Below are 25,860 nucleotides of genomic sequence, written 5' to 3'. Positions count from 1 at the left end.
AACATTGTCAACATCTGGAGTTTTTATTAAACAAATACCAACAGCTACCATCTGATTGCTCTTTCCCAAAGCAGAGATTAAATAATAGTCCATCAGACACCTGCTGCATGAGATTCATCACAGCATCCTGTCCTCTCCATCAACAGTAAAGAGGCATCTTCCCCGCATTCTCCAGCATGCGAAACTTGTGAGTGTGTGTGTCCGTGAGTGTGCGTGCGTGTGATTAAAACTAGAAACAGAAGAAAAGAATACTGATTAGTAAAAAACATGCTTTCTTCCTTACTTAAATGGAAACTAAAAAAAAACAAAAAAACAAAAAAAACAAACTGAAACGTGATCATTGCATCGTGACAGTCTTGTATCTTTCTGTGAATTTTAGATTCCATGTGCCCTTTTATAATCGCTCTAACATATTTTTAAAAATGGTTCACATGCAGTAGGGCCTGGAATGGGTCATAATGAATTCTAAAGATAGCAATGGAGGGGCCCACTAAAAAAATAGCCATCATAATCGAAGGAGAGAGGCCACTTATTTATACATGTTTATACATAAGTTTATGAATTGTATGTTTGGGAAATCAGGCTGTTGATCCACATATCAACTAGGATTTTGCCAATGCTATGTAGTGGTCATATTAAATACGAAATAGAAGGATGGCTTTGAAGGAGCATATGGCAACACCTTTCTCAACGACAGTTGGTCTCTCCCATATTGAAGTGCATGTATGAAGTGTTAATAACAAGCATCACTTGAAATCTTTTGTGCCCGTGCTGTTGAAAATGTGGTCCTCAAACTAGCAATAATGGGATCACCTGGGAGCTGGTTAGAAATTGAAATTGTCGGACTCTACAACTGGACCTATCATATCACATTATGGAACTGGGGCCACATATCTGTGTTTTAACAAGTTTTCTTTTTTTTCTTTAATTTTTTTTAATGTTTATTTATTTTTGAGACAGACAGAGACAGAACACAAGTGGGTTGGGGCAGAGAGAGAGTGGGGCACAGAATCCAAGGCAGGCTCCAGGCTCCAAGCTGTCAGCACAAACCGTGAGATCATGACCTAAGCCGAAGTCAGACGCTTAACCCACTGAGCCACCCAGGCGCCCCTGTAGTTAAGACATTTTACAGAATATTCAGGCACTATCAAGTGCATCAATTAGGTGTATTTTAGATGAAGTTAATAGATTGTTACTGGCTCAAAAATAGGACTTAATTATCTTCATATAACAAAAATGTGTTGCCAGGAAAGTTGTTGGAACAATATCAGCAATTTGCAATTCTCTTGCTTTACTTCCATGGTAGCAGTATATCATCAAGTGCATGTTCAAGGCAAGTAGAAGGGGTGAAAGCACAGCATGAGACCCATTTATCCCTTTAATCAGAAAAGCTCAGTTTTCCTTAAAACCCTCCAATGGGCTTTGGTTTAAAGCCCATTGCCAATGGGGCCACTTCTTAATGGGAGCCTGTCAGCCATGTCTGAATAGCCAGTCCAGGCTGGACAAAACCCAGGTCATGGTCAGCTCAATGATTCTTCGATCAACAAAAAACTTGTTTAGTGATTGATGTGAACTACCAGCAAGTTCTTGAAACAAGCTGGTTGGGTTAACCCTACAAATGTGTTCAAAGGTGAACATCTGTGTACAGGCTCTTTGTCTCTGAGGATTCCAATAATGGGTTGAATACATGTGATAGGGAGCACGTAAGTAGTCATTTTTTTCTCGTCTCCTAACTCCACCAGGATATACTAATATAAAACAGATGCTCATATCCTACTTCAACACTTACCTAGGGAGATACACTGCGTGGCTGTCCTCAGTGACCTATTCTAGGATCTCTATGCACGTGACCTCAAGGATGCTCACCCAGGACATCGGACTTTGTTGAGCACAGCTCTACCAGCAGCAGGGAGCTGAACTCAATGAACTTTCAAGGTCTCTTTTAAGGCTATTATCGGATTTGTCTGCGTGTGTAGTCTCAGGACTTGTTTATATCCACATGAGGTCAATGCTTCCTCCCTCCTATTAATTTTCCTGCCATCTGTGCTGCCAGATGTAGTGAGAACAGGGGAGGCACTCCACCCTGGGGAAGAAAAGGCAACTCCGCCCAACTGCTCTGCCCCTGCCTCAGAATTGATTCCTCTCTTTGTTCCGGGAGATTTGTGCTCTCGTTTGCCGAAAGTATAAAGGTCTGAGTGTACCATCAAGTTGAAAATAGCCATCCACTTAGTGCAAAAACGACTCAACCTGAATGCATATTACTGCATGTATTTATTAACTTTTGTCATTTATTTGGAACTTATTTGCCAGCTAGAGCTATGCTAGATTATAGCTTAGTTTAATTGAGTGATCGACCAACGATAAGTGGGATAACATTGACTTGGACAGAGAATTAAGAGGAGCCTACAGTAGGGAAAGTCAAGGGCCTGAGATCATTTATGACAGAGATAGAAATGACATAAGTTTCTACTCCCACTCCTGAAGCAAACTTGCAAATTATCCCCCCAAATGTGAGATGCACCAAAACAGGAAAGTTATGCACTGTGATGACCCGAGTTCCTTCTGGCTTTTCAGTGATTTTCTTATGAATTTGGTAACCTTGACATTGTAGCCCTGAGAATAACAGGAGGCTTTGGGAAAGTGTATTCCTTAGCTTTGAGTCACTGTTTTGTAGTCTGTGAGCTAAGAACGATTGCCAAAATCACCCATCTATCTCATTCATGTTACAGCAACTGAGGCATACCGCTGAGGTGATATTCCCCAATGCTTTGTCATGCAGCGCTAGGTGCTTTAAGTGACCCATTCTTGTAACTTTTAATCCTCTGGTATGTTTGGCACGTGGATGTTTTAGTTACACATCCATCTACGCATCCTATCGACCAAACTGAACTTTGCATTTACTGACTGGAAAAGTCACTTCTTTTTAGATCACATGAATACCAGCAACTTTTAGGAGTTAGGTCTAACTTAGGCCTGCTTATTGCCTTCATGATATCCACGAAGATTAGATATTTGACTGAATTGAATAGGGAATTATGATAGCAAAATAATAATAATAATAATAATAATAGATGGTTAGTGTAGTCTATCCAAGTTTTGCCTTTCACTGACTTTTTGACATTGGATAAATCACTTAACCTGCCAGAATTCCTGTCACCTTAATAGAGATCATTAGTCTACAGGTGCATCTGTCAACCCTATAAGTTTTGTCCATTGTGTTGGAAAATTTCCTACTTCAGTTTTATTGAATTTTAAATACAGTTTAAGAAAGTTATCCAGAAGCTATTTTAGAGATCTATCGAAGAAAAAATAATAAAGAGAAAATGTCAGGAGAGACCAGTTCAACAGATCTGCCCGATTTCTGGCCCAAAGCCAGAAATCTCAGGAGGTTCAAGGGAAAAGATCAGTATGAATATTTGGGAAGCCATGCCAGCCGAAAAGAGACTGCACATTTATCGTCTTGGACTTAGGCTCTGGCCACCAGCTCCCATTGGGCTGAATGGCATCAATTTCAGTGGGCAGATTCCCCAGGCTGACCTGCCCCCGTGGCCTCAGCAACTTCTGGCAGTTCTAGTCTGATTAGTTCAACAGCTAATTTCCATGTCACTGGGGAAATTGGAAACTGAAGGGTATGAACGTTTGTAAGATTTGATTATCCATCCTATTCCAACTGTAAATGTTCTCAGACAATATTAATATGTAGAGTCGGTCAAGCTTTTTGGGTGAAGCAAGAGTACGCACTCTATTTATTTATTTTTTTTGACATTTATTCCTTTTTTTGAGAAACAGTGGGAGCGGGGAAAGGACAGAGAGAGAGGGAGACACAGAATCCGAAGCAGGCTCCAGGCTCCGAGTTGTCAGCACAGAGCCTGACGCGGGGGCTTGAACTCACGAACTGTGGGATCATGATCTGAGCCGAAGTCAGACACCTGACTGACTGAGCCACCAGGTGCTCCCGTGCTCTGCTTTTAAGTCCATCGTGCTCATTCTCTTCCTCTATGAACTACACGTCCAATCAAGGTCTATGGCAGGTTGTCATATACACAGCTTTATGTAATGTGCATTTAAAATTTTATACGTTACTGAGCTTTTACAATCAAATGATGAAGACAAACTGTATAGAAGTATTTGGTAGGAATCCCCATTCCCTTACGATGGGAAAATAAACAACAAGTAAAGTAAAGCACACATTGGGTCCACAAGAGAAAAAGTGGCAAGAGATTTCAGTTTGGTCCTGAAGATGAGAAAGACCTCATGCAATCTTTTTTTTTTTTTTTTTCCCCAAATGTGTATGTATTTGTGAGAGAGCACAAGCAGGGGGAAAGGCAGAGAGAGGGAGACAGAGGATCTGAAGTGGACTCTTTGCCCCTCAGCTGCAAGCCTGACGTGGGGCTTGAACTCAAGAACCTTGAGATCAGGACCTGAGCCGAAGTCAGATGCTCAACTGACTGAGCCACCCGGGTGTCCCGACATCACGCAACCTTTTAGGAATTCCCTTCAATGTGGCCGCCTATATAGTCATTGAGAACAGGCATCCTTGTTCAGCTTCCGAAGTAATTCAGCACTGCTCTGCTGGTAAACACAGTGGCAGACCTAGCGGGAAGTATGATAGGGGCCACATCACCCCGTGAGTTATTCTTTCCCTGGATAGTTGTTGCTATACCCCAGACAGGAATTCAACTTGGAGTTGTCTCAGTTTGCCTTTTCCGATCTTGTACCTATCCCGGGAATCTCTCCTTCCACCCTTGAGTTATTCTGTCATTCTCTTCTCAGGGAGCTGCGACACCAATGGACATCTTAATGGCATTCCCTGCTGTGAGAAAACCCAAGACTCAAAAGATATTTCTTTCTTAGAAGCTTGCAAAGCATTCTCACTATGATATGACCAAAGGAAATGTTGTCGTTAGATTTTTATTGGAAGTTAACCACACTAACACAAGAGGCAGTGGAAAGATCACAGATGAATCGCCAAGTTGGTATTTCCATATGGCAGCTATGATAAAATAAGAACCCTGAAGTTGGAGGAAAGGAACTTAGTTTTACACCCCAGCTGTGCCGCTTACTATGTGACCTTGTGGCAATGATTGGATTTTATGAGCCTCAGTTTTGCTTCTAAAATAAAGCAGAATAATAGCGACCTCTTCTTCAAGATGTGTTTAATGACTAAAATATAGAACATGTAGAAACACTGACTGGCCTATGAAAGCATTCAAAGAGCATCTCTGACAGTTTGCATTTGGATCTATATACTAATTCAGATCTTTCACTATTTTTCTGGGGATTAAGTTCATTCTTAAATAGCTAACTTAGCGTTGAACGTGTACCTAAAAATTAGGTTCTATCGAATTTTGAAATCAGAGATCCATACCATCTCCCTATTATTCCTAATTCTTCACACTGCTTTAGACTATAGAATATTCCAGAAGCACAAAAAAATAGGCCAAATTCATCACCCATAACTAGTCAGTGGACATTACCTACCACCCCAGAACAGACTTAATTTTCAAGGATGAGACCGTTTGTTTGCATATCACTGACTCTTAGGATCGTTTATGAAAGAGAATGAAGTTCACTGCTTATTATATGAGATTGGCATACCTAATTGATGGATTGACAATTAGGCTTAGCATAATAGTATTTTTTTTCTTTGTATAATTGTGTTTCACTATAATACATATTATTTATAGTTAACATCGAGTTGTGTAACAAATACTTATATAAAACAGTGCAGGGTTAGGGAATTGAGTTCTTCCCATAATTTATAACAGACTCTCTGACTTTGAAAGATAATTTCCCTCTTAAATTATAGTAGTATCCAAGTTTGAACACAAAACAGACATATATAAAGTAAGAAGAGGTAGATTCAAAAAACAATCAATATATCAAATGATTGGAACACATTCTAGACTGGATATGATAAAGTAAAAAAATAGTAATGAAGATAGAAATAAGGGATTTATATAAAAATCAGTACAGAGAGTCAAAAATAGAAATGTTAAGAAATATTATAGACATGTGGGATAAAAACTGAATCTCCAATATGTGTGTAATAGTAATTTCAGGAGAAACAAACAGGAAATGTATATACCTAATCATTTTTCTGGAATGTGAAAAAGGATTTTCTTTCCTACTACAAGTGACTGTGATTTTCACATGAAAGATAAAAGAAATAAAGTTGTATTTAGATATATGGTAGTAATACTGTAGATTACCTAATATAAAATGATATTTTTAAAGTTACAAGGTATAGATAATCTACCATTGAAGAAAATCAGACTAACGCAACAATACAAAGCTTAAAGGAAACAGCAGCATTATTCACAACCGGCAAGATGTAGAGGCAAGCCAAATGTTCAGCAAGGGAGGAAGAGATAAAAAAAAATGTGATATGTACATACAATGGAAGATTATTCATCCTTAAAAAGGAAGAGAATCTTGTCACGTGCTACAACACGAACAAAACGTGAAGACATCCTGATAAGTGAGCTAAACCATACGTAATTAGACAAGTACTGTATAATTTCAAATATACGAGGTCTCTAAAGTAGTCAAATGTGCAGCAGTAGAAAGTAGAACAGTGGTAACCAGGGTTTGGGGCCTGGGTTCGGAGAGATAAGGGGTTTCAGTCTGGCGGAATGAAAAGGTTTTGAACACCGTTTAATTCCAGAACTGTACACTTAGAAATAGGTAAGATGGTAAATTTTATGTTATGTGTCTTATACCACAGCAAAACAAAAGCTTAAAGGCAATAATTAATAACTTCAAAATAATCACACAAAATAACGTAATTGGTCGTTTTAAACCCAGGTAAAGAAATCAAGACAGACAACGAATAAAAACTGTTTGAATAGCAGTGTGTTTTATATATATATATATTTTTTTGTTGTTGTTGTTGTTGTTGTTGTTGTTGTTTATTAAAAAAGGGGCACCTTGGTGGCTCAGTCAGTTAAGCGTCCAACTCTTGGTTTCAGCTCAGGTCAGGATCTCACGGTTCCTGGGTTTGAGCCCCGCCTCAGGCTCTGTGCTGACAGCTCAGAGCCTTCTCGGGATTCTCTCCTCCTCTCTCTCTGCTCCTCCCTCGCTTGCACTGTCTCTCTCAAAATCAACAAATAAACTTAAAAAAATATTTTTTTTTGTTAAAGTGATTGCTTTAAGCTACTGTCTGCTTGAACAAGTAGACCAGATGTAAAAAAAAAAAAAGTGGATGGAAATGATAGCACTAGGCGAGAGTAAACTCTTGGAAAGTGTGACTTCTTGGGAAATGGAAAAACGTTGATGTCACCAGAGATGAAGTGGCAATAGATCTGAAACCAAAAGCTGGGGTTTTGTCTGTTTGTTTGTTTAGGGACTAATAAGATATGTCAACCTTAGCCAGAGAGGCAGCTGGGAGGCAGAAGGAGTCCCCAGACATGTGCACTGACGTGGATACGTATTTTAAAATACCTAATGGATGGGGCAAGAGCGTCATGATGTGGAGTATTCAATAATTTGTTACATGAAATGTGAAGATTTTATACGTTAAAGAGACGTCTTTAACAAGTGTAGTAAAGATAATGCCAAATTGAAAACAGTGATCTTTTTTGGAAAGAAAAGAATAAGAATGAACCGGAAGAGGCAAGAATGGGGCTCCAACTATATCTACATTTTTTTACTTCATTAAAAATATGCTCTCACTAATAAGACCAAATTATAATATTTGATGAAAAGGTGAGTATATGGGTATTTTTGTAAAGTTTTATTTATTTTGAGAGAGAAAGTGGGGGTGCAGAGGAGGGGCAGAGAGTGATGGAGAGAGAGAGAGAGAGAGAGAGAGAGAGAGAGAGAGAGAGAGAATCCCAAGCAGTCTCTGCACTGTCAGCATAGAGCCTGAGGCGGGTCTCAAACTCACAAACCATGAGATCATGACTCAAGCCAAAGTCAATAGTCAGACGCTTGAACAACTGAGCCACCCAGGCGTCCCTGGGTTTTCATTTTTTCTTCTTTTTTTTATTAGTTCTTAAAAATATTTAAACTCAATGACACGTTAACATAAAGAAAAATAAATTAGGAGGAACAAAGACGGTGCACCCCTGTGAAACAAGCTAGAAGATAATTTTAGTCTCTTGCCATTCCAAATAAATTTAGCTACTCTTCAGGCAACTAAAGTTGGTATGACCTACACTTACTCAATGACAGATGTCACAGGTCGCAGAAAAACTTCAAGGGTTAACATCTCGCAAGTTTAAAACCGTTTCAGAACAGTTTTATTTCTTAGTGTTCATTTTTATAATGACACACAGTTTTGAAGTACAACTTTCTGGATTGACATGATTCAATATGGCACCAAAACCAAGGTAAGAGTCTCCATTATCAAAATAAGATGTAGCCTTCCAGAGTGCCTACGAGCTCACCTGCACACCACGTTCCCAGAGGTTTGTATTTTTATTTCAGCACTGAACTTTCTCTCAAATCTCCCATAAATCCAAATAACACTGGCGCATTGCTTTACAGCATCTGGTTCTTAGTGGATGGTTACGGTGTGAAGTGATACTTAGAGATTTGGAAAGGAAACTCCTTATAAACGGACCCCTCGTTTATGTATTTTCAATGCAAACAAACAGAGCCGGGACATAACCATCATCCCTTGCCCTCATTACAAAAGAAATATATATTATCTGCCATACAAATTCAGAATAAAACTTTTAATTGATTTCAGTTGAAGGAATATTTTCTAAGGGTGACACTTTTCTAGATCCTGTGAGACACATGAAAATATTTAGATATAATTCAAGGGGGTGGAGGGTGGCTCTGTTGAGCATCCAATTTCAACTCAGGTCATGATCTCACAGTTCCTGGTTTCCAGCCCTGCATCTGGTTCTGTGCTGACAGCTCAGAGCCTGGAGCCTGCTTCGGATTCTGTGTCTCCCCCTCTCTCTGCCCCTCCCCCATCCATGCTCTCTCTCTCTCTCTCTCTCTCTCTCTCTCTCTCTCTCTCTCTCAAAAGTAAATAAACATTAAACAAATTAAAAAAGAAATACAATTCATACACCTCAAGAACTTAATGCTTTAAAAGGAAACCTGGGCACATATAAATAATAATATCAGATGGACAGTTCTTGGGGCATGACGTTTCATATAAAGTTAGATACAGAAGAAAATTAGAAAGGCATTCTAGGAGTAATAAATTTCAACTTGGGCATTGATGGATGAATATAAAGTTCACTTAGACATGTTTAAAATAAGTTTTTGTCTAATGAGTAAAGTAACACGCGTTCATTTTGGGCACTGGGGGCCATTCACAGAAGCCGGGTGGAGGGGATTGCTTATCGTGTATGATGCGCCTGTGTATTTCAGTACATAGAAATAGACCAGTGGAGTGGGTAAGAGGGTCCCATCTCTATACACACTTCCAGATTCCCACTGGCATGAGCGCGGCTGAAAGAATTGGGGAGCCTCTCCCTGTCCCTGGGGCAAGCGTATCTTGTGGAGATGTCACTTTTCCTCCATGGTGGAAACAGGTTCCGAGGATGCACTTTTCCTATGGGAACATGTGGAATAGCAGTTGGAAAGCAAACTGAAAACTCCAGAGAAGAGAACGAACATGGTATGTTCACATTAAGGTGGGGCCGGAATGGTGCCATGTTTCCGGGTAGCTGATGGCTTCTGAGGTGTGAGAGCTTTTACGGTCTATAGAAATCGCTTTGGAAATATTTTAATAGGTTTAAAAATCTAACCACTTTAACACCCTGTATTTCTCATTTATTTTCTTTAATTTACCACTTAACTAATTTTTTTTAAGTTTATTTATTTTGGGAGAGAGGGAGAGAGCGAGAATCCCAAGCAGGCTCCACACTGTCAGAACAGAGCCTGATGTGGGGCTTGAACTCATGAACGGGGAGATCATGACCTGAGCCAAAACCAAGAGTCCAACACTTAGCTGACTGAGCCACCCAGGTGCCCTCTATGTTGCATTTAAATGAGATAGATCTTGAGCTCTTTAATAGCAAAATTTTGTTATTAAAAAAAAAAAAGGCAACCCGAGTGTTCTCTTTTCTGTTTGTCAGCTCTTTTCTAAGTGTTTGCCTGCTTACTGTTCTCTTGAATTTTTGCCTTTTTTCAGTGGGAACCATGTGCTGGGCCCTTCTCCATCCGTGCCAGTTCTGGAGGTAGGAGACGGCTCCTCTCTGCAGAGAGCCTGGCGTCTCCTGTGGTATCTCCCTGTCCTGTCCTGCTCTGGATTCAATGAATCTTCTATCGGACGCTTGTCAGTGCCTCCCAGAGGAACACGTGTGGGTCATTTTTAATCCATCACAAAATTAGATTAAACCTGCTTCTGAGATCATGCAAGCAAGAAAGGTTTCAGGAGACTCATTAACATCCAGCCTTCTTAAGACTGGGGCTTCAACTCAGGCTTGTGTCACCTGCGTGGCCGACAGCCACAGTCATACCTGAGTTCCAGAAGCAAGTCTTCGCCTACTTCTTAAAATCTGCCTCATCCCTTCAAATTTTGTGATTTCGCATTTTGCAACTATTTGTTTATCAGGTGATACTTCATTTTGCCCGGTCCCTCTGACCAGGATTGTTATAATAGTTCCACCCTGCTGTGGTCAAAAGCAAACATTAAATGTTCTTAGACACTTTTCAAACTATATTTCAATAAAGAAAACTAAAGGTTATGCTTATATACCACGGTAACTCTTCTGTAACCCACACATATATACATACACATATGTCTTAATATTGTGTGAATGTTGAATTCTTACATAATGGAAATAGAAACATGTTGCTTAGACATTTCCCATGTTGCCAGGTTTAATTCATTGCAAAATAAGTCCTGGTCTCTCCTTTTGTTACTATTATTAATTCTTCTTCTTATTATTATTATTGTTTTAATTAAGTCTGAATTTTCATAGAAGGTGGTGGCTTCAAGAGAGAGAGTGATACACACGTCCGCCCTGTCTTTCTGATGTGTTTTAATCCTGAGATTTCCCAGGAGACTCGAAACCATTCCTGAATCTGTTATGAACTAAGGATTAAGCTGATCATTTAAATATCTAGCTTGTGGAGAAAAGGCGGAAAGTTTTCTCTCTTTATTAGAAATAAGAGAATACAATTGATCATTTATCTTTAATGAGAGGATATTGGAAATAGTATCCCTAATGGTTCCATTATCTGTTGTCCTATGCACAAAAAAAAAGAGTAATAAATGAAATTTCCTCTAAAATTCACCATTAAGAAAATATGAGTCACAGAGAACATATTATTATAGGTGACTTTGTCACTATTGATATTAATCATTCAACACTATTTACTGCCTTCTGTGTCGAAGCTTCGAATTATGGGAGTCATAATTCGTGGGTCAGCCAGATAGTGACTCGGTGTTTTCCATATTACACTCACATCCCAGAGACCACCCCCCCCCAAAAGTATAATTGTGCTAACAAGAATTGCCAGAGAAAGCAGACTAAAGACAACAATGTATACATGCGCCCCAAAACAATGTTGTTCTGCATTGGAAACACACAGATAGAGTAGATGTATGCATTAGCATGTAAATTTATATGGACACCGATTTTCTCACTTCTCCTTGATTTTAGCACGTATCAGTTTGCAATTAGTCCAGTAAGGTGTGCAATTATTTGCGTTTTGACTGCTCATGAAATTGGTGCTCACAATAAAAAACAAAACAAAAAAAACCGAAACAAAACAAAAAACAAACAAACAAAAACAAAAACACAAGACCAGCTTTGAAAATTCCCCGAGCAGACAAACCACTTTAGGTTCATCAGCAAAGCTTCATTTGAGCCACGTTGCAAGGCTAACTTGACCTAGGTCATACCTTGCTTGTGTCTCTGAAAGTCGGAAGCAAAACCTGAACTGTTCCCCAAGGCGGACCTGAAGTGACCGCTGACCAGATTCCCTGCCATTGAAGAAAATTCGAATTCTATAGCCTCTCACTGTGAGGAGCACGCAGACACTCCTTCTCAGGGTATAAGCTGCTTTATAACAATATACCCCCGCGCCTCGTTCCATGTTTTGGTACGAGTGTAACTGGTTGGCAAAATGTCTTTTTGTGTCTGTGCACACAACAGACGTTTACTGATTATTACTTTGGTGATTCACCAATTTTCCTTGTGTTGTTTCCGAAGTTTTGGCAATATGCACCAAGTTATCTGGCCTCTTCAGAGCCCTGGCTGCAGGACTGGCTGAATGCAGAAAGTAAAGGAGAGTAAATCCCGAAGATTCACCTTATATGTCAACAGCAAGAGTGATAATCTGTGTCTGGAAGGAGTTCAATGGTATCGATAAGAAATTATAGGGAGGAAATTTTTAGGAAGGGAGAAGAGACTTCACATCTAAGGATACCCTCTACCCAGAGACAGAAGTGTCCTTGGAAAGCACACAGCAATTCTAACAGTTTTCTAATATAGAAAATATCAAAACGCATTCGATATATGTCACATAAGTTATTTAAGCAATCTTTAAGGACATACATGCAAAGCAAATCTCCCAAATGTTTTCTGTTAGAAACAGAATTAGACATGTTTTCTGTTAGAAGTAGAATTAGAATAAGAACGTTTATGGGACTAACTCAGCATCAAACTCTCACTGTCCCAGCTAACAATGGATTATATTTTCTCTCAGAAATTGTTTCTGCCTTACCGTAGGAATGAACTAACAAATGCATTTGAAGGTATTATAAATTGTTTTGATTTTTATCTGCATGTAAATTTTTGGACAGGGGCGACAAACGTTTCAAGGAAAATTAAGGTGAAAATTAATTTGAGTACAGAAGTTCTAGCGGAACTAAAAAAATAATAAATTCTCATTTACCTTTGGACCAGCTACTTCTTTAAAAACAAAAAATAGCCAGTAAAATCGCTTTAAAAAGGTGTATTTTATTTATTTCTCTACACAAGTCTCATTTCCTGCAGACTAGGATCTAGGAAAGTTAGTCTGAGGCAATATCAATGTAGATAGCATTTCCCAACATTTAAGTCTTTATAATCATTTCAAAGTGAAATCCATAAAAAAAAGTGATTACAGTTTTAATCAACGAGTATAGATTTACACACTCACACAAATTATATGTTTCACAAGTTGGATGTTAATTACTTCCTTCAATGGGAAAACAGTCTTAGTTATTATTTAACAACTGTATTTGTCACCAGGCATGGAAGTTTTCAAGTCTTTTAGCTAAAATAGCATTCATTCTCTACGTAATATTTTTTAAACACACCCAATACATGTTTATCTTCTCCTAAATTAGCTCCTACAAGGAAGAAACTAGCGAGTTGCACACTACAATATAACACACTTCACATGATTATATATTCATACAAACACAGAAATGCACCCACATATGCAAGTGTGCAAGAGAAAGAGACAGAGAGAGAAAAAGAGAGAGAGAGAGAGAGAGAGAGAAGGAGGGAGAGAGTTTTGGATTCTTCTGTGGCCCTTTGGTACCCAATATTCACTCTACTTCATACACAGATTATGTATTCCCTACAGTTTTCTTCACATTTCTTCAAACTTGAGTAAATTTTAATTTTCTCACTTTTTCAACTTTCTTTACTTTACAAACTCTAGCATGGTGTACCTTTTCGTTTTCAGTCATTAGTATAAGCAATTTCAGTATAAGCCCTAATTTGGGAAGGTTCAGTTTAGCTCCTATTGAAATTCTGACACTTTTGGTGATTAAAATATATTCTTAAAATTATCTTGGGACTTTCTCTTCAAGGAGGTGGCCTAGTAGTTTGGTGGCCGTGGCCTTGAGGCAGACGCGGGGATGCAGATATTTGTGAAGACGGATGGGCAAGACCATCACCCTTGACGTTGAGACCAATGATACCATGGAGAAGGTCAAAGCCAAAATCCAAGACAAGGAGGGCATCCCGCTTGACCAACGGCGTCTGATTTGTGTGGGCAAACAGCTGGAGGACGGCCACACTTTCTCAGACTACAATATCCAGAAAGAGTCCACCTTGAACCTGGTCCTTGGCCTGTGGGGTGGGGTGGGGGGTGGGATCATGGCGGCTTCCCTCCTCCAGCTAGCCCAGAAATACAACCGCACCCCCACTCTGTCAACTGCATAAGAAGTGTGGCTGCACCAACTACCTGAACCTCAAGAAGGTGAAATGAGGCCCCTCCACCAGCTCTTCTTTTGCCCACAAAGTGGCCTCCTGCCTGAGCTTCAGGGGCCTGGGGGTCTCAGTGAAATCTCCCTTCTGACTGGAGCAGGAAATACACACACACACACACACACACACACACACAATGTTTCATCTCAGCATAATTGAAGGTGTTGTGCTTAGATAAAAGGAGTGACCTTTGCAGGAAAAGGCAAAAAAACTTGGCCAATGCTTTACACATAGTACATACAGATCTGTGGGGGAATAAATGTTTGTGCTTACATCCAGAACTTCACTAAGCAAACCAACTGCTTCATAATTTCTACTCTGCCTCTCCCCTAAAATGGCCCAGTGTCTCTGTGTGCATTTCTCTGGTCTTCTCTCTCCCCTTGTCCTTGTAGCTAATTTCTAAACATTTTCAGGGTAAATTCAAATGCTACCGTGTTGAGAAATCTCCTCTGTCATCCATACCCAATACGTCTTGGCATCTAAAGAAATCTTTACCCCAGGTTTCCATGCACAGAACAAACATGTCTATGCTTACTGTTCCTACTCTCCCTGAGGGTGATGATCCCAGCCCATGCATTGTGGAAAAGAAACAAAAGGCATAAATACTGAAAGGAAAGAAGGGCAATGTTTATCTGTAGGTAATGTGATTATTTATATAAAATATTATGGATTCAAAGAAATCCTAGAGCAAACAAGTGAATGTAACAAGGTTATTGAACACAAGGTCAATATGTAGTCAATTGAGTTTCTGTGCACTAGTAACAAATAATTGGAAAATTAAATTTTAAAATATTCTATTTAAAATAGTATTAAAAACATGAAATCCAGATATATATATATATATGTGTATATATATATATATACACATATATATATATATATACACATATATATATATATATATAATTGCTGAAAATGATTAAAGACAACTTAATTAATGGAGAAGCACACAGATTTCTAATACAGATTAGAAAACTCAATATTGTTTGAAATGCCAATTCTATCTACATTTATCTAATTCTCACATTTAATTTTTCTCTCATCTAATGAAAGTTATAATAATTTTTGGTGTTGGTTTTTGTGCTGATTTAATGGTTATAAATTCTATCTGAAAATGCATAGTAACTAGAATGGCCAACATAATCTTGGGAAAAAAACAAAACAAAACAAAATGGAATGACTTGCACCTCATGAATTCAAGTCTTAGTGTATATTCACAATATCAACATAGTATCAATTTCACATATGGATAAATGAAGAGATTTATAGAACAGAGTTACAGAATTGCAAGTCTTGGAATAGAACACCATGCACTTGTCTCTTCCTTTTTAATAGAGACAATAAGGCAATTTGATAGAAAATGCAAAATATTTTCACTGAATCATGCTTGAACTCGATTAATTTACGGAAAACACAGGAACTGGGGTCCTGATTCACACCAGTAATTTATAAAGACTAATCCATAATGAGTAAGAGAATATAGCGCAGGAATGGAAGGTTGACTTCACATTCAAAAATAAATTAATACCAGGCAAAAATTCACATGATTATTTCTGTAAATGTGGAAAAAGCATTTGAGAAAATCTGACACTCACTCATAATTAAAAACCTTAACAAACTAGGAATGTGAGGGGAATTCCTGAATATTACAAAGTACACCATATGTTATTTGGAGATGAGTCACAGGCATAAAAAATAAAACTACACATTTTCTATGAGAAAACATTGCAGAATATTTTAATGACCTGTGGTAGGCAAGATTCTTACATAGTGATCATATCTGAAAGATTTATACCTTAGGGTTTTTACTGTTCTTATTATTAGTTCTAGTGTCAATGTTATTTTTTTATTTTGAATCCAATTATTCATTGGTGATATATGTAAAAGCAAATGAATTGTTCTGTGTTAACCTTGTTTCCTGCAACCTTGCTATATTTGCCTATCGATTCCAGCAAACCTTCCTTTTTTTTTTTCTTTTTTTTTTTTTCATTCTTTCTTTTGGAGTTCTCTTCAGAGAAAATCGTGACACCGGCCAATCTGTATAGATTTATTGCTTTGTATTGTCTATTGAACTCGCATGACTCCCATTTGGAAGTTAAAGCAGAGTGGTGAGACCATACCCTTGCCTTGCTCCCCAGAGAATGCAGTTTTTCACCATTCAGTAGGATGTTAGCTGTACATTTGTGGACATGTGTTTTATCAAGTTGAGGGCGTTTTGCTCTATTTCTAGTTTGCTGAGAGTTTTTAGTAAGAATGGGCATTTGAACTTGTGAACTATTTTTTCAACCTCTATTGATACGCTCATGAGTTTTCTTTTTTATCTTGTGGATGTGGTGGCTTTATCTTGTGGATGTGGTGGCTTAAATTAATTGATTCTCAAATAGTAAGCCAGTCTTATATATGTGTCATATATCTTACTTGGAGGTAATGTTTAATGTTTTTCTTTATCACTGAATTCAATTTTCTAATACGTTGTTGAGGATTTTTGCATCTGTGTTCCAGAACTATATTGGAAAAAGTAGACAACATAGTAGAGTACATGATTAATATAAGGGCTAAGAAATAATCAAAAGGAAATGCAATAAATTAAAAAAAAAGGACTTTGACACAAATGAAGAATGCTTTTGGTGGGCTCATTACTAGACTGGACACAACTAATGAAATCAGCATTGAGGTTGAACATATGTCATTGGTTATTTTAAATTCATGGTCTGATAATACCAACATCTGAATCATATTTGAAACTGGTTCTGATGTTTGCTTTGTTTCTTCATGCTGTTTTCCTTTTTCTTTGTAATTTTTCTTGAAAGCGGACACGAGATGTCAGTTAATAGGTGTTGAGGTAATTAGGCCCTTAGTGTGAGGTTTTATGTTAATTTTGCCAGGAGTTTGACTGTGTTTAATGCTTGTTTTAGCTGTTAGTTCTAGAATTTTCAAATTTCCCTGTATCCTCTTTTCCTTTTCCTTTATTTTTGTAGACTTTCCTGAAAACTCTCTTTAGAAGATGTCTCTGTCTCCCAGCCCTTCAGTTAAAATCTAATGTTTTACATGGGATTTCTGTTGGTTGGCAGTGAGGCTCGGAGAGAAGTTTTCTATAATCTTATGATTTTTTTTTTATTTAAAAAATTTTTTTTCAACATTTTATTTTATTTTATTTCATTTTTGGGACAGAGAGAGACAGAGCATGAACGGGGGAGGGTCAGAGAGAGAGGGAGACACAGAATCGGAAACAGGCTCCAGGCTCCGAGCCATCAGCCCAGAGCCTGACGCGGGGCTCGAACTCACGACCGCGAGATCGTGACCTGGCTGAAGTCAGACGCTCAACCGACTGCGCCACCCAGGCGCCCCTATAATCTTATGATTAAATCCTAGTCTTTCTTTTAGTGGAGTTGAGTCCTTGGGCTGTGACCTTCACAAGTATTTTTTAGCTTGCTTTTTTCTTTTCTTTTCTTCTTTTTGTCTTCTTTTGGTCATACAGATAGGCTAGAGGGTGCTAGAGTCAGAATATTCCTTCCCCCGGGGGGTTTTAAAACTCAGGTAATTTCCTCTTCCCTGGAGAGTCGTCTTCCCTTATGGGGAATGCTCTGGGATCAATTAATGGCTATCAAAATCCAAATCAAATACATCCCCAAAGGATTTGCTACTGTTCTCCCAGATTCTGATTCTAAGGAAGCAGAAATTCTAAGTCCTTTTCTACCAGTTGTCTCCTAGTCTTTGTATTAACCTAGGGATTGGAGAATAGCCTCAGAATAGATATTTTAAATGTGAATTACTAACTCAAATTTAAATGCACTCGGGAATACACTTCAGATTATTAGAGTCACTTCATATTATAAGTTATGAGCCAAGATATTATGGTCATTTTGAAAGCAGACCCAATGGATCATACAGTCTTGCCTTAGATATACATTTATCAATCTATCCAGTGAGGTGTGGTAAAGTGCCCCCACAGTCACCTTTTTAGGTGGCAGACAATCTGTGCAGTAAAATAATGTCTACCTCTTCCAAAATAGACTTGGTTGATGTTCAGATTTATTTGTGAGTGACATTGCTATATACCGCAGAATGCTGCCTTTTAAGTTACCAAGCTGTGAACATTGAGATACATAGAAATAATGCCTGTATATAGCATTCTTAACAAATGCACCAAAAGTATACTAATTATTCCAAATAAATAGCACTGACGGCAACAATGTATAAATGCAAGGCCTGTTAGGGTAAGGAAATAAAAAAGCATCCAACCCTGTAACTGAACCCTGCTGTTTCCTGGGATAGCACCACATATGGTCCTCAGTCTAAAAGCACACAACATAAGGCAGTATTAGATCCCCTGGAGCATTCTTAGCAAATAGATTATAATGGTGTGGTATGGAAAATATGGAAAGAATTCTTTTCTTTATCTATGAACCAGGCAAACCTAATAGTAAAATGGTGAATAACTGTCTACGAAGTTGGATGGAAAAGAGTTTTGTAGAACTCCCCTTTATGAAGTTCAGTTTAGAACTCCGCCCGCCCCCTCCCCGTAGGCTGTATCAACCAAGGAGAAAATGAAAAAAAAAAAAAAAAAAAGACACCCACCCTTCACCCTGAGATATTTATATCTTACTCTTTTGAGGACAGGGGACAGGCACATTTTGGCACAGACTGTATTACGATACGGAGAACAAAGACAAGCTTTTGGTTGATGCTAACAATATGTAAATTATCTGAACAAACGGATACATCAAATATTTGACAAAAATGAAAATTAGGACGCAATTAGTATTGAAATGCTTTTAACAATAAATTTGTGCCAATATGTAATTCCATAGCAAAGTCAGATCTGTCAGATAGGAAGCCTTCATTTTTTTTTTGTTTTTATTTAACCAGTGATAGACCTGTATTGTGAAGTTATGTTAATGCTTTAGTGTTATGTGGTGTTATGTATAATTTATAACTTCCGTGGAAAAAATGCATTAAAGTGAACCTCTCGATGAGATCATTTCCAAGCAAAGAAGTCTGAAAATATTGTATTTTATTTTTATTTTTTACTTACCAAATCCATTTATGTGATATACAGTCACATATTGGGTATTTTTCCGAAGGTGGAACATAAAAGGATTTTACCTTTAGAAATGTATCTAGACTCATGGTGGCTCAATATTCCCACAATTCATGTTAACAACCACAAAAATGTATGAATGCATTAGCATAAATAGTTTATTCCAGTTCATTAAGACATTTCCTCACACTTCTTGCTTCTTGCACAAAATGTGTGTGTGCCCTCATGTACGTGTCTGAAGCAGAAATACAAGTTTTATAATGAGAGTTAACAGATTTAAATCACAAATGCCTTTTGAATTTTCAAATTACAACTTGGGAAGCATTAATTTTTATGGGATTTCATAGCTGATGAGAATCCCATTTTGTCACTAATTCTACATTAATCTTTTATAAGAAGTCAACAGTCAAGAATATAGAGATAATTATTTATGGTAAGCTAAAACGACAACAAAACACTCCAATATTAATTCACTTCAGTGTAAATTATAAACTCAGATTCTAATAGAATTAACCCAAGGCCAAGGAAAATAACATAATTTATTGTATTATCCTGTAAATCTATACAAAGGATAATGAGAAGAAATGTACTAGATTACAATCATGAATTTGAATGTTATTCATAATCACTAAATCTTTGATCCTGTTATATGCATGCAAAAATAGATGGAGAAGTAGAAGAAAAGTTCTTTCAATAGGTGAAAAAATAAGAGAAATCAGGGCTCCTGGGTGTGATAATGCGGAGTCTGTTTGGGATTCTCTCTCTCTCCCTCTCTCTCTGCCCCTCCTCTACTTGTGCTCTCTCTCTCTCTCTCTCTCTCTCTCTCTCAAAATAACAAATAAATAAACTTTAAAAAGTAAGACGATAAATCAAAAGAATAGAATATTATTCAAAATTATTGTCAAGAAAGAGGATACTAGTCAAAACACAGGCAGAAATTTGGGTTTCAATGTTAAATTTTCAGAAAAAAATTGTGTGCCATAAGCTAATGGCTAAAGGTATGTCTTTAATATATCAGAGACATTCTTTAGACTGGGAGATAAAAAAGCAATCATCAGAGAGAGTGCCTCTTTTACGTCCTATTTCCCCATGCAGATGACAGTCCCATAGAAATAACCTAACTGGGGAAAAATGGTAAATTTAGAGGTTTCTGTGAAATAGATAGTTTTCTATAAGTAATAATAATGCAAATTTCAGCTTTCTGATAATTTTTAGAGACTTACTCAAGATTTATTAGCAGGTCTACATTATGCCAAATTTAACCTGTTTTAGAGGCTGGCACCTTACAGTAGCCCATGATCTCTGTGATTAATGATAATAAAATAATGTCACTCATTTCAGTGTACCTTCGCCATTGTACTGTGAAGAAGACAGGGGTGGGATTGATCACCCTCATCTTGAGTAAAATAAGATTTGGAACGTGTAGGGAAACCTATCATTCACCGAACGACCACTTGCGCTGGGTGTTAGAGGAACTATTGCAGATACCTGAACTCATTTAAATCTTTCCCAAAGGCCTGTGAGGTTGGGTATGATTGCCAGGTTGGAGATAAGGAAAATGAATCATGGCAATTTAGCTAAAGTTAGTCAAAGTTACAGAGCCAGAGAGGAGATCGGTCCAACCGCAAACGCTGTTCGCTTTCTGCAACAAGTGTCTTTAAACTTGGCCCCCTGGTTGAAAAGCTTCCCCTAGGCTCTGGATGAGTTAAGCAGCCTGGCTCTTGAGCTCTGGTCTCAGCAAGATGTATTTTTTTCTGTCCTGTTGTACATGCGGGTGTTTTACCTTTTAACAAGAAGGGACCAAATCCCATAGAATGCACAAGAGTGAACTGTGATATACACTACGGACTTGGGTGGATAAGGGTGTGTCCGTGAAGGGTCCTCGCTTGTAGGGAAGGTCCCATTCCGGTGCGGGAGTCCGGGAAAGGGGGAGGTTGTGCTTACATTAGGGGTGGGGTGGTACATAGGGAATCTCTGTACCTTCTGCTCAAGTTTTACATGAACTTAAAACTGTTTAACATATAAAGTCTACATTCCAAAAGCATCCAAGCGTTTTCCTAAAAACTAACATCAGCACAACGTTGTCCCCACGCCCATTCGTTTCCTTTTTTGTCGTTGTTATTTACACCACCAAACGATAGCACCAACAAACAGGTTTTATATTTTCCTCGGTATTTCAAACATTTCACCTACTGGAAGCTTCTATTTGCTATTTTAAACCTTCCCCCCTCCCCCCATGTGTCATATCAGATGAGAAAATAGGACCAACTTCTTTCTATTATGTGTGGGAGTAATTTTAAAATTTGCCATCCTGGGGCTCCTGGGTGGCTCAGGCGGTTAAGCACCTAATTTTGGCTCAGGTCATGATCTCACTGTTTGTGGGTTCGAGCCCCGTGTCGGGCTCTGTGCTGACAGCTCAGAGCCTGGATCCCGCTGCAGATTCTGTGTCTCCCTCTCTCTCTGCCCCTCCCTGACTCATGCTCTGCCCCCCCCAAAATAAAAATAATCATTAAAAACATTAAAATTTGCCATTCTCATCAGTGTCTCTTCCCTTAACCTGATCTCATAGATTCCGTTCTCGTGTATTTTAATGATCATTGCTGCTGTGCTGTGTTGTGTGCTTTTACCAAAGTTTTCATCATCCTCTTAAAGGTTGGATCAGGGGGTGGTACAGAGCAGGCTAATGAGCAGTGATGTGTAAGAAGTAAGAAGATTGTTTCTTACCTTCTCTGGACCTTCATTATTCCCCCAGAAGAGTTCAACAGCAGGATTTCTGTGACTCTACATAGTGAGCACGTGTTTTCCCAGGATCCTCTGTTCTTCTATTTTATATGTGGGTAGACATGTGTATATACGCGTTTTTTGTGGGACCTTTAGAAACTACTTAAATGTTGTGTGTGCAGACTTCATTTAACTAAGTTAGAAGAGGGTCTGATAGAATAGGAATGCTGTAGACATCGAAATCAGTGAAAACAGGGGTGGATCCTGTCCCCGTCATTTAATTGCAATTTATTGTATCTCTCTCTCCAGCCTCAGTTCCATCATCTGACAAACTGTGGGGACAGTCCAAGAATGGTGCATTTTGTCCAGAATGTTACCATTTATTCTGGTCACCAATAAAGTTACACTTACTTTCTATAGTCCATCAGCTGTGATATTTGCCTCTCTGAGACAGTTCTAATACAGGTGACTTGGGTCCACACCACTCTGCAGTCGAAAAAATACAACAAAGCATATTTTTAGAGAAATTGAAATCATAACATTGGGATTCACATGTTAGATAAAACTCACAGGACTTAAAGAACTAAGTTCATTAATCACTAGGGTTTCAATTGCCTCAACATACCGTAATTATAGTGACTTACACCTTTTAAAGTAGTTTTGACATAAGCTGAGATAAAATGTGAAAACAATTTATGTAAGCTATCATGGAAACAGCAGTTACCAAAAAAAATACCATATTCGAAATTAGACAGGTGCGGATGAAAGAAAAGGAACACAGGTAATTTCAAAACGTCCATGTCTGACTATAAAAATATTTGTATAATAATATAAAGAGCATGTATATTTCATGGGGAACTTTTGTGTCTAAGATTATATACAAACCAAACATACCAATAATACAAATATTAAATCTCACTGCATTCAATTGGCATAGTCTTGAATATTGAAAATCCTTTTTAGAAAAGGCGGAGTGTTGTTTACTGAATGATACATCTTCTAATGCTGAGTATGAAAATCTTTGTCTTGGCAATTCAGATGAAACCGCTGTGAACATTTACACTTGATCAGTGGTTGTAGCACGTGGTTAGAAATGATCTCTCTGAAATGAGAGTGACTCCAAGGAGCATGGCTGAAGGAGATATAGGAGTCCTGACGATATTGTTAGCACCTATCATTACAAAGCCTTTTGCAAACACTAATCCTACTCTTCATTACAACTACTTACATACTTTTGCTGGAACTTTAATGCCTCTTTTGCTCTTGGGTACATCAACGAAACTTATGCCTATGTTACTATTATATGGGTGATAGATATGCTTTATGAGTCTGATGGGCATATCAATAAAACTGTATGTGCTAAGAATCACCATCTGAAAAGGGATAGAATAACTCTCAACTCTTTTTCATAAGTTTACTACGCCTGACATCTAATCCGTCAACAAATGCTCTTAGGTCTACCTTTAAATATGTCCAGCATCTTGACTATCTCTGAAATCTTCCCAGCTACTATCTGGTAAGCCATAATCATCTCTCCACTTGGTCATTGAAATAACCCTGCTCACTGGGCCCAGTGGCCAGCCTCACTCCCCCATTAAGAGCAAATTCTCCACTTAGCTGAGTGATCCTTAGAAAATGTAACTTGGATCCTGCCATTCACCTCCAACGGTTGGTTTGAAATCTCCTTCACACTCAACTGTGAAGTCTTCACCATGACCTACAGAACTTGAAGGTCTGATCCTGTTCCCCACCTCTGTATCCAACCACTTCTGTCCTCCTCCCTGCCCCCACTCCTTTCCTCCATTTCTCCGTCTCTGTCTCTCTGTCTGTCTCTCTTTTGAATACACACACACACACACACACACACACACACACACACTATGACCTGGTCACTCAGGTCTCAGAGCTTTATGTGCTTAAATACTCATGCTTGAATACTTGTCCCAGAATATGGAGATCACTATGGAATCTTCACCTTATCAGGGACAGCTTTCCTATTTTCGCCATTCCACCCTACCCCACAATCCAGATCTTTTCTTTTAATTTTTTTTTAACATTTATTTATTTTTGAGACAGAGAGAGACAGAGCATGAACGGGGGAGGGTCAGAGAGAGAGGGAGACACAGAATCGGAAGCAGGCTCCAGGCTCTGAGCTGTTCAGCGCAGAGCCCGATGCGGAGCTCTAACTCACGGACTGAGAGATCATGACCTGAGCCTAAGTCGGACGTTCAACCGACTGAGCCACCCAGGCGTCCCGAGATCTTTTTTTTTAAACCCTGCTTTATTGCCCTCAATTCCATCTGACATTATACATGCACACACATGCAAACACATGAATATGAATGTGTCTGTGTGTTTATCTGCAGGTACATCCATATATGCATATGTTAAATTAAATAACGATAGTATTTGTGTATATTTCTGGGTGTCCCTTGTTTACATGTTTACAATATAGGAAATGGCTGATTGTCTTTCGAGACGCAAAGATCAGATAGAAGACATGGGACTTTGGAAGAATGTGAGTTTGAATAGAGATAATCTTTGTCACCACAACTACCCCCATGAGTCTAGATAAAGATCCTCCAAATGGAAGATAATGAAAAGGAAAATTTTCAGGGGAAATGAAAGACAGTGTTGGCCAGAAGAAGTCTTGCCCTCTACTGTCCTTCCAGGTCCAGTCCCCAGTCTTAGGTGTGAGAACCCAGTTTATTTGGGATGGTTGTGTATAGAAGGTACCCAACTTCAGCTATTGTCAAGGAGTGCTCCTCATTGTCTGCAATTGCAAAAAGACATTACTACTTCGTCTCCCAGAAAATAAAATGCAAATCACAGGAGTTGGAAGGAGATGGGAAAGGACCTAAAATCAGCAAAGCGTACACGACAAAGGCTCAAAGACGATGAACTGACTGAGTTTTCCTGGATTATCAGCAAAAGTTTTCTGCCAGCATGCAAAATGGGGTTCAAAATAAGAACTCACAGGGTGTAATGGAAAAACAAAAATAAAGAGATACGGTTCTTATACAACTAATGTTGGTGGTCTGGTCATAGGTTGCTAGAATCCTGCTTCCATTGAAAGCAGATTTGTACATTCTGGAATTACACTTCAATTTTCTTTTATACATAGTGAAAAATATGAAATTGGATACAAAATAAAGAAACACTTTTTTGTACAAAATGAAATATGTCATAATGAGAAGCACTGTAATAGATTCTTAACCTTTACAGGAGAAAATCCTTAATAAAACATATCGAATAATGTTGATTTTGGCCATCAATTTAAAAATGCAATTCTAAGTTCACAGAGAAATACTGGTATGCCTTCCTAAGAACACGTGCTTGTCAGGAAATGGGGCGAACAAGCTTGTTCTCAGCAGCAGCAGCACCCCCTGCCTCCCTAGTCCCCAAACTGGGGTGGGGGAGAGAGGAGAGTGCTGGTTCATGCAAAGGAAAAGAAAAGAAAGAAAAGAAATCATTACCATAGCTTTACCTACCTCCTGATAACTCTGTTATCTCATTCACTCAAAGCTGTAGTGTGTGTTCGTAGATTTCTCTTTACTCCCACTAGCCTGGTAAAATTCCAACCCCTGTTATTCTCATCTCTGTGGTCACCTCACATTTTTATTCCCATTGCCCTTAGTTCCACATTCCCAAGATGACATCACAAAGGTTCTCATCACCAGAAATTGCAATATCCCTGAAATCACATCCTTATCTAGCTTAATCACCATAACTACTCTTTAAAAAATACCCCCCTCCCCATTCCCTTGTATTCCTCTCCTTTCACTGTGCTTGGCTCACCAAACCCACAACTCGATAGACCCAACCAACTGCCAATCTATGTCTCAATCTTCCTTATACCTGCGATGGAATGTTCCTGAAGAAAATCCCACAGTTAGGCAGCCTGACGCCACTTACACATTCAGTGCCACCTGCCTGATGCAGCCTCACATGACACTTGTCCCTCTTGTGTCTTGAAGA

The 25,860-nt window shown here is 38.6% G+C and overlaps 1 long non-coding RNA gene across 1 annotated transcript; it reads right to left on the bottom strand.

The window, feature by feature from the left end:
• Window positions 1–25,483, bottom strand: LOC122231092. Its single transcript, XR_006208228.1, has 3 exons — window positions 25,374–25,483; window positions 22,294–22,368; window positions 1–229 (listed from the first exon to the last, which is right to left on the bottom strand). It is a non-coding gene; the product is annotated as an uncharacterized LOC122231092 (long non-coding RNA).
• Window positions 25,484–25,860: the final 377 nt, after the last annotated feature.

The sequence above is a fragment of the Panthera tigris genome, chromosome A1 (assembly GCF_018350195.1).
Source record: "Panthera tigris isolate Pti1 chromosome A1, P.tigris_Pti1_mat1.1, whole genome shotgun sequence".
NCBI lineage: Eukaryota > Metazoa > Chordata > Mammalia > Carnivora > Felidae > Panthera > Panthera tigris.
The sequence above is the reverse complement of the archived record's forward strand: the minus strand, read 5'-3'. Positions and strand labels throughout refer to the sequence as shown.